Below are 9403 nucleotides of genomic sequence, written 5' to 3'. Positions count from 1 at the left end.
GCCCTTGGGAGGCGGAAGCAGGAGGATCACAAGTTCGAGGCCAGCTGAGCCTATGTCACAAGTTCTAGGTCAGCCAGATCTACCTATTGAGAGCCTGTCTCTAAAACCAACAGAAGGAGCAAGAACCAAGAGGCAGACGAAAACAGAGCAGTGTAGGGTGAGGGGCTCTGCTGCCTCTGAAGAGAGAAAACTTTGCCTTCCCATGATCCTACCCAGCTGGCCATCTTCCTCTGTTCTCTGACCTTGACCAGCTCCGAGCTCAGCACAGCCAACCTTTCCACCCTGTGTGCCCTGGGGTATCCTGATCCCTTGCAAGCCCTTCAACCATGTTTCCATCTAACAGTTCCCATCAAAGGTGAAGTGACCTGTTCAGAGGCTTTCCAGTTCCGGCCCCTCTCTTCTCTCCACACCTCCTGACAAGGCTGCATGTTTACATGTAAGGGCTTCTGTGACCCTCAGGCCCTCGAAGAGGTTCAGCTCTACTTTTCTAGGATGCACCCATGATGCACACAGAGGGCACACTCCCAAAGCCAGTCGGATAGCTGAGGGACCAGAGAGAGCCTGGAAGCGTTGTACACCAATTCCACAGTCTGTGAGTTCTGCATGTTTAATCCCATCCTTTGCAATCAAACCTCCTCTGTGGCAGGGTTTCCTCTGATGGCAGTAGGAAAGGCTGCCTTGTAGAGCACTCCTTAGGAACAACCAAGCCCTCAGGGACTCCAGTGTTCACCAGCTCTTGAGAAAATGGCAATCAGGACCAGAATTGAGAACTGTCCCCAAGTCTCCAGGAAGGTTGCTCTAACGAACAATTGAGACAATTCATCTCACTTTTAAAGAACCACTTTACCCCAGAAGTATTCATTGAGCAGCTACAAAGAGCTAGTGACAGCGTGAGTTCTTTGTTTCTTCTCTCTTGGTTTCTTCATTATAGGAAGCAGAATAATGCCCCTCACCCACAGATGAGATCAGGCATGTTCAGGGTAGTACAGTCATAGACTCCCCACCCCTTCCACCACAAAGATGCCAATATACCCACCCCAGGAACCAGAGAGCATGCTATCTTACATGGTAGAAGGGACATGGCAGATATGACTCAATTAAACACCTTCAGGTGGAAAGAGTTTCCTGGGTTATCTGGTAGACCTACAGCAAGCATATGGAGTTTTAAGACATGTGATGAAAGAAGAGACGCACCCAAGAGCCAGAGAGAGCAGGAAGCTTCTGGAAGCGCCAAAAGATCAGGGGGAGGTCTCTCCCTAGCACCCTGGAAGGCATGCACCCCCACTGACCCCCGGATTGTAGTTTTCAGAACAGTGAGTGAGGCATAGAGTTTGTGCCATTTTAAGCTGGCCATTTGGATCATTTATCCTGGCCATGATAGTGGCCTAATCTGCTCTTCTTGAAGATGGAGGTAATAGAAGAATGTTCCATAGTGTGGTGGATAGCAAAAACCAACAGGCTAAATAAGGAATAACAGTGTTAGGAGGGGTGATAGATCCAGATTACCATGGGGAAATTGGATTACCTCTTCACAATGGTGGTAAGCAAGATTATGTCTGGAGTGTAGGAGATCCCTTAGGGCGTCTCTTAGTACTACCATGTCCTGTGATTAAAGTCAATGGGAAACTACAACAGCCTAATCCAAGCAGGATGACAAAGGACGCAGACCCATCAGGAATGAAGGTATGGGTCAATCCTCCAGGAAAAGAGCCAAGACCTGCTGAGGTGCTGGCTGAAGGAGAAGGAAATACAGAATGGGTAGTAGAGGAAGGTAGTTATAAATACCAATTAAGGCCACGTAACCAGTTGCAGAAACGAGGATTATAAAGTAATATGAATGCCCCATTGTAAATTTACTAATGCGTTTGTGATTGTACGAGGGATAGTTATATCATGTTAGGCGTATTTACAACCTTGTTATTGTTTCATGTGAACATGAGATATTATTTGTGTCAAGTTGACAAGGGGTGGATTGTAGTGGCTATTCCTGGTTGTCAACTTGACAATATTTGGAATGAACTACAATCCGGAATTGGAAGGCTCACCAGTGACCCTTATCTGGAGGCTTGGAGATCCTTATCTGGATCTTGGTTTGAAGATCTTGAGCCACAGTGGCTATGGATTCCAGAATATTGAATCTCCGAGTTTAAGGAACACACCTTTAATCTGGGCTACACCTTTCATCTGGGATTAAAGGTGTGGTGGAACACACCTTTAATCTGGGCTCCACCTTCTGCTGGAGACAATATAAGGACATTGGAAGAAGGGAGTCTAGCTCTTGCTCTTGCTCCTTCGCCTGCTTGCTGCGTGAGACTGAGTAACTGCTAGATCCTTGGACTTCCATTCAAGTCTCGGGTAACAGACATGACAGCGACCTCCTGGGGTGCTGTTAGAGAAGGGAGCCCACAGAACAGACTTGGCCATCAATAAATAGTGCTATTTGTTCTTATAGAATTGTTCTTCTACTGTTATTTGCTGGAAGGATCTTGCCTTAGGGAGGGTAAACAGGCCCACTTAATCTGCACAGTCTTTCATCAGCTCAACTTGGGTCGAATCAACAATGATTGTTAGGACACACTTTTTACTGATGGAGTCTCTGGGAGCCAGGTGGGAGTGGCCACCCTGACATTAGGAGCTCCTAAAAGAAAGGGGTCAGAGACAGTTCAGTAGGGATTGGAAGGGAAATCAGAGGAAGCTTATGGACAGTATAGTTGAGGGGAAGTCCTCTAGAGAGGTCAGCATGGAGCAGAGACAAGTAACAACAGAGGTAGCAGGCACACAGACAGACCCCCACAGACACTGAAAAAGTCCCCTGGGCAGAAGGATGGAGCAGCCAGCCCAGAGGTCCCATCCTGTGCTCCCACCCAGTGGCTCACACTTTCTGTGTCTACACGCATCGCTGCAAGGCATGAGGAACGGCCAACTACATGGGGACAGGAGATCCGTGTCGTTCAAAGCAATTACAGAAATCACTATTCAAGCAAGCTTAAGCATAAACGTTAGGGAAACGTAACAAAAAGGATGTATGAGAGTTGTTCTTGGAGAGGGATGTGAGGAGAAGGGGCCCGGAAGGATACAGGTGGGGTGGGACTCACAGGAGAACTCCTGTGGCATAGAGGCTGGGTAGGTCTGGGATGAGAAGTGCCAGGGACAGGGACATGGGGACCTGACAGATGCTTTGTGCTGAGCTCTCATTCTGAGAATGTCTACACATTTCCCTCAAAGTTCACCGATCCCCAAAACAACAATGCCAGAAAGAGCCTGACTGGGTCACAGAGCAGAACCCTCATCTAGATGAGTGTTGCTGGTGTGAGTTAGGTGCCAGGAACAAGGTACTGTCTCTGGCCTTCTGCTTACTGTCCCAGGATAATACAGCAAGAAGACCCACACTTAGGAAGGGTATCCCTCTGTCAAACCTCCCTGGGCACGCCCTCACAGGCAGGTTTCCATGGTGACTTTAAGTCCAGTTGGGTAGACAATGAAGATTAACCATCTCGGGAAATCCACTGTGCTGGTTAATTGCATGTCAACTGGACACACAAACTAGGGTTCTCTGAAAGGATAGAACCTCAATGGAGAGGTCTCCATAAGATCTGGCTGTAAGGCATTTTTAAACTGATTGACAGGAGAGGGCCCAGCCCATTGTTGGTGATGTCATCCCTTGGCTGGTGGTCCTGGGTTCTGTAAGAAAACAGGCTGAGCAAGCCATGAGGAGCAAGCCAGTAAGCATCATACATCATACATAACCCCCCATGGCCTCTGCATCAGCAGCTCCTGCCTCCAGGTTCCTGCTCTGTTTGAGTTCCTGGCTTCTTCAGTGATGAAGAACAATGTGGAAGCGTAAGCTGGATAAACCCTGTGAGAGCTTTTGATTCCAGGACTGGTGACATTAGGAAGTTGTAGAAACTGAGGTAGGGTCCAGCAGCAGGTTTCCAGGTCATTGGAGGGATGCTTCTGTAAGAGCCAGAGGGATCCTTTCCTCCCTCTCTTTTGACTTGACTATACATAATATGAGCAGCCTGGTCTGCCACACACTCACACTGTGATGTGTCACACAGGACAGTAGACAGGAGCGACTGACCATGCCTGGACCGCCCAAGCGTATGTATCGAAGGGAAAGTCTCTGTCTATAAGCGGATTGCCTCCGGTGCCCTATGGCGAGCGACAGGAAGCTAACGCGACCATCAAAGCATCTAGCTCCTCCCCCACCCCAGGAAATGGACCCAAGACAGTTCACACAGATCTCAAAGAGGGACCCCGGCTAACAGTGGCAGACTACGAATCCTCAACTAGGGAAAGTGAGGCCAAGGAAGTAGAGATGTGAAGGATGACAGCCTTGTGCGAGTACCTCCTACCTGGAGTCAAGGGACCAAAAAACATTTCCACAAAAGAAGAGGCTTGGCTAGAACACTGAAGAAGCCAATTGTGCACATGGCCGCGGGGGTGAAGTGCTTCCTGAAGGGACGTCTCTTCCTGAGTACCTGTGTCAGATACACAGCTTGCTGCTGTGACAAAATACCCAACAAAAGCATCTGAAAGAAGAAAGGGTTTGATTGGCTCCAGGTCTGAGGGTCCATCCCATCATGGTGGCTACGGAAAGCTGGCAACTGTCATTGTCTGTCAGCAGGAAGCCGAGGGAAGCATGGATGCTGCTGGTGCTCAGCTGACCCTCCTTTTATTTAGTGTGGGGCTGCAGCAATCTCCATTTCCCCAAATTCCCAGAGGCAGAAGGGACAAATGTCTACTAGCATATCAAAACACATGCTGACTTCCAGGCTCCCTCAGCCTCAAGTCCCTGTTGCTCTCAGTCCCTGCTCTTTCCCCAGCTCACAGTTCCGTCTTCCACAGCTTCTCATTCTCCTAGTAACCCTATCTCTACTATGTTCATTCTTGTCTGCAGTCACGCTATCCTGAATGCACCCAATCTCTCTTTCTTTGGTCTCTCTGTCTCTTTCCCCCTCCCCCTCCCCCTCCCCCCTCTCCCCTCCTCCCTCCCCCTCCCCCTCCCCCCGTACCCCCCCCCCCCCATTCTGCTCCTGCTTCTCTCCTGGCCAGGAGTCTACTAGCCATGTTCAGTCTACTACTTTCTCTCCCGGATCCATACTCTTCCAGATATTATCTCTGGCTGTTCTTCCCCTTAACCATACCACAGAGTGGTCCTGTCATTAGCTTATACAACCACCATATTGAGATGTATTGTTTTCATAACGTTTCTAAATCTAGTCAAGTTGACAATAAAGACAAAGCCACTGCGGTGTCCCTGACTGGTTGTTTTTTTGTTTTGTTTTGTTTTTGTTTTTAAGATTTATTTATTTATTTTATGTATATGAGTACACTGTAGCTGTGGTTGTGAGCCATCATGTGGTTGCTGGGAATTGAACTCAGGACCTCTGCTCTCTCCGGCCCCGCTCACTCAGCACCACCCCCCCCCCAACTCACTTAGGCCCCAGCCCAAAGATTTATTTATTATTATATGTAAGTACACTGTAGCTGTCTTCAGACATACCAGAAGAGGGCGTCAGATCTCATTACAGATGGTTGTGAACCACTATGTGGTTGCTGGGATTTGAACTCAGGACCTTCGGAAGACTAGTCAGTGCTCTTACTGCTGAGCGATCTCACCAGCCCCCTGGCTGGATTTTTGAGTCCCTGCCTTGAGTTGCCTCTAATTCCTTGTGGTTCAGAGTTCTGCCTCTTCAGGTAGGGTGTCCAGGAGCCACCCATACACCAGCTGGGAGAGGGCAGGGCAAGGGCAGGATCGGGTGGAGTCCAGAGTTCGCCCCTTCCCTCTGGGGCATCAGACACTGCTGTAGGCTGAACCAAGGAGGGTGAAGCCCAGTCCGGAATGAATAGGTTCCACAAGGCTCTGGTCCAGCCCAGAATGTCTGGAGTGTTACGGCTCTTAGAATAGGAATCTAGAGTTCAGGCAGACAGCATGGGCAGGTGGCCAGGGTCCTGGGTACCATGCGGCTGCAATGGCAGCTATGTTGGCAGCCAGTGTTCTCATGCCAGCCTCTGTGAGCAACAGGAGCCTGGCCAGACAGCCAGGTCCAAGGTCCAGCGATGTGTGCTTGGGGGAGGGAGTCCTCTCCCAAGTGTTACAGCTCAGTAAAAACAGCCAATCTCAGATGATCCTTGGTGAAATAACTTGTGCGCTCTATTCCATGTGGACAGGGACTATACAAACCTGGGGGAGTGGGATGGGATTTGGGGGGTAAATACATTCTATTGGCTGAGGCTAAGATGCTGCCGAAACTCTGTTTGCATGGAGAGGAATTCCAGGCACTGTGCTTAGTGCTTAGTGACGGACTGCCCGTGACCACCTAGTTGACCACAACTTGAAGGTCCTGGTCATGTGCTCCAAAGCAGGGATGGAGGGAGGGAAGGAGGAGCTCTGTGCCTGCCGTTTCACATCTCTGAGATTCCCGGGGTTTGAGCATGTTCCACCCCATCTGGTGGCAAGGTCTCCTCATGCCTCACAATTCCTGACAACCAATAGTTTCCCCTTCCCCTCCTGAGTAATTCCTCACCCCCTCCCCTCTCTGCTGGGTCCTCTGAAGTCACAGATGTCTGCAGTTAAAAATTAAACCATTCATCAAGTGAACATTGTGTCAGGCAGACACAACAATGGGAGCTGATGAGACAAGTGTCTAGAGAACGAACATTCTTGTCAGTCAAAGTCTTAAGGAAGCCTGCCGCGTAAAACTGGTAAGGTACGGGCAAAATCAGACTGGGTTGGATTCAGTTGTTCATCAGAAGTTCTTTGGTACATTCCCCACTGGGTCAAGGGTAGGTCATCAGCCATTGGCATGCCGTCTCTACAGCGGCTCGACCTCCGCCTTTTGTTGACCACATGGTTGTTATGGATAGAACACTGACCTCAGGGAGGGGCTGGTGTGATCTTCTCTTTGCTTATGCTTTCATTGTGGGAAGCAGCAGAGGAGCCTGACCTACTGGAGCAACTGTTTAAATCCCTCAGCACCACCAACTCCTCAGCTGAGCCCTGATTCCTAAGTGCCAGGACCTGGTTTGCTCAGCACTGGCCTCTACAGCTAGCTGTGGTCCTCTGTGCACAGCCACTGAATTCTGCATTAGCTCAGCCACTAAGGAGCCTGCTGACTCCAGCCTTCAACAACAGGACAACCTTGAAGCTCGAGTGTGTCTTTTCTCCACGAAGCTGTTTCGTACAGTCTTTAATTTTCTGGTTACCCAGCCAATAGAAATCCAGCCACACCTTTATCGTCACAACACTGGGGCCTAGCTGATTCCTCACTCCTGAGGGGTCCCTAGCATTATATTTTATAAAACTCGGTATGATGTGGTGGCGGGGGGTGGGGGGACCTTAGTGGGCTCATGCTGAGGCATCGCCCTGATGTATCAGCCATACAACAGGCCTAGTATGAAAGGAAATTTATTTGGGACCGTGGAAGGGGGGGTCTGGAAAAGGGAGTATAGGCAGAGAAAGAAAGGGGAGAGAGGACAGGGGGTGGGAGAAGAGAAGAAAAGAGAAGAGAAGAGAGGAGAGGAGAGGAGAGGAGAGGAGAGGAGAGGAGAGGAGAGGAGAGGAGAGGAGAGGAGAGGGGAGGGGAGGGGAGGGGAGGGGAGGGGAGGGGAGGGGAGGAGAGGGGAGGAGGAGGAGGGGAGGGGAGGGGAGGGAGGAGAAGAAGAAGAAGAAGAAGAAGGAGGAGGAGGAGGAGGAGGAGGAGGAGGAGGAGAGAGAGAGAGAGAGAGAGAGAGAGAGAGAGAGAGAGAGAGAGAGAGAAGAACCCAAGCAGTCCTTTTATAGGGAACCATGCTCCTCCCTGGCTGTTGCTAGGTAACTGTTGGGCAGAGCCTCAAGGAAATGCTAACACCTAGCATCTTGATGTACAGAGAGTGGGGTACATACATTGAGAAATGACCCCTGTATCCAAGAAGTAGCCCCCATTTCTCCAGCCCAGACTAGCTCCATAAGTAGGCTGGGTTTGGGAAAGCCATGCTTGTTGTGGGACTGCAAGCAGAAGTGTGGTCCAAGAAGCCTTCTCCACAGCCTGGAGAAGGCATTTAAAGCCTAACACTAAAACAGCAGGAGGCCTCGAGGCCAGCAATTTATTGGGTGTTTCCAGGAAAGACACAGAGTCCCAGGACTCCCTGGGGACCTTCACCACAAATACTCCAGCACACATTCATCTGGCTGCGTTTGCACTTTTCAGCTCTCAGGCAGATCCTGGCTGGGGGGAGGGGCGCACATGCCCTCCCGCATCCTGCAAGCCTGCTGCCTGCCTGCCTCTGAAATCAAAGCTACAGAGCACAGCCAGATGCAGACAGAAGGAGGAGCGCTGAGAGACCTCAGAACTGTGTTCCTCAGCTCTGAACTGAGCGCACCGCAGCTGCAGGCAAAAGTATGCTTTTCTCTTAAACCACGGGCCAGGAATGTGCCCTCTGACGATGATTGCGGGTCAAATCAACAGTCAAGTGATAGAAACCAGACCCGTGCCGAGGCCAGGCGCAGCGGTAATGAGATCCAGAGTCCTTGCAGGGCTCTCTGGCAGGCCCCAGGGGAAGTGGAGCAGGCAGTGTTCTGAAGGGCTCCCCGCCCCAGTCTGGAGGTTTAGCAGCCCCCCACTTCATCTGACCCTAGGGCTCCGTAGCTATGCACCAGTGTCAGGCTGATCCTCAGACGGGAACCTTGCTTGTGTGAAAGATAGGGATAGATCGACGAAGCTTTTCCCAGGGCCTCTTTCCCAGGCCAAAGCACAACCTACCTCCTTTCTCACCATCCCACGGTCCGCATCCACAGAACGCAGATCGGCTTTATTCCCTCTGCGCTTGGTAAATGCTGAAGCCCCCTAACAGCATAACGTCGGATGGTTTGGGTTTCTGTTTAGGAATGCACAATATTTACTAAGAAATTGAATATAGAGCAACCCCCTTGGTGAGAAGGAATTCCGATGAGGCACAGTTGCTAACAGCAGTTTGGCCATAAGGAGTGCAGATTTTAGAGGCCAGTGGGCTATTCGCACTAGGCAGCTGTCTTTAAAGTGGAGGGCAGCAGTTAAGGGGGGGTGCATGATACCCAGGTGGTGGCGTTCCCCCTGTGAGGTGAATGGGAGAAGCAAAGGAAAAGGCAGCAAGTTTGTTCCAGTCCCACCCTTGTTGATGTCTGCCTCCCGGCACATCTCCTGAGGAGGAGCTGAGTGCGTGGTACTCCACAGCTGATGAATGTTGTACTGGAGGATCGATCCTCTGAGCCAAAAAGCCAGCTTCAGGAATTCAGCTCTCTCCGTTTGCAAAGGATCATCCTATCAATGCTTACCGACTGTCCAGCCACCCTGTACCAGTTCTTTGTAACTCTAATTGCCTGCAGCCCCAAGGAGGGGCTCAAGGGTATAGGTTGAAGAAGACTGGGAGGAGGGTGGTGCTC

At 50.5% G+C, this 9403-nt stretch overlaps 1 long non-coding RNA gene across 1 annotated transcript in view; it reads left to right on the top strand.

Moving 5' to 3' along the window:
- Positions 1-6551: 6551 nt before the first annotated feature.
- Positions 6552-9403, top strand: part of Gm35620 — a 5970-nt gene continuing 3118 nt past the window's right edge. The window contains exon 1 of the long non-coding RNA XR_377267.3: positions 6552-6708. This is a non-coding gene — a long non-coding RNA (predicted gene, 35620). The remainder of the gene's footprint in view (positions 6709-9403) is intronic.

Source organism: Mus musculus, chromosome 5 (assembly GCF_000001635.26).
Source record: "Mus musculus strain C57BL/6J chromosome 5, GRCm38.p6 C57BL/6J".
Taxonomy (NCBI): Eukaryota; Metazoa; Chordata; class Mammalia; order Rodentia; family Muridae; genus Mus; species Mus musculus.
The sequence above is the reverse complement of the archived record's forward strand: the minus strand, read 5'-3'. Positions and strand labels throughout refer to the sequence as shown.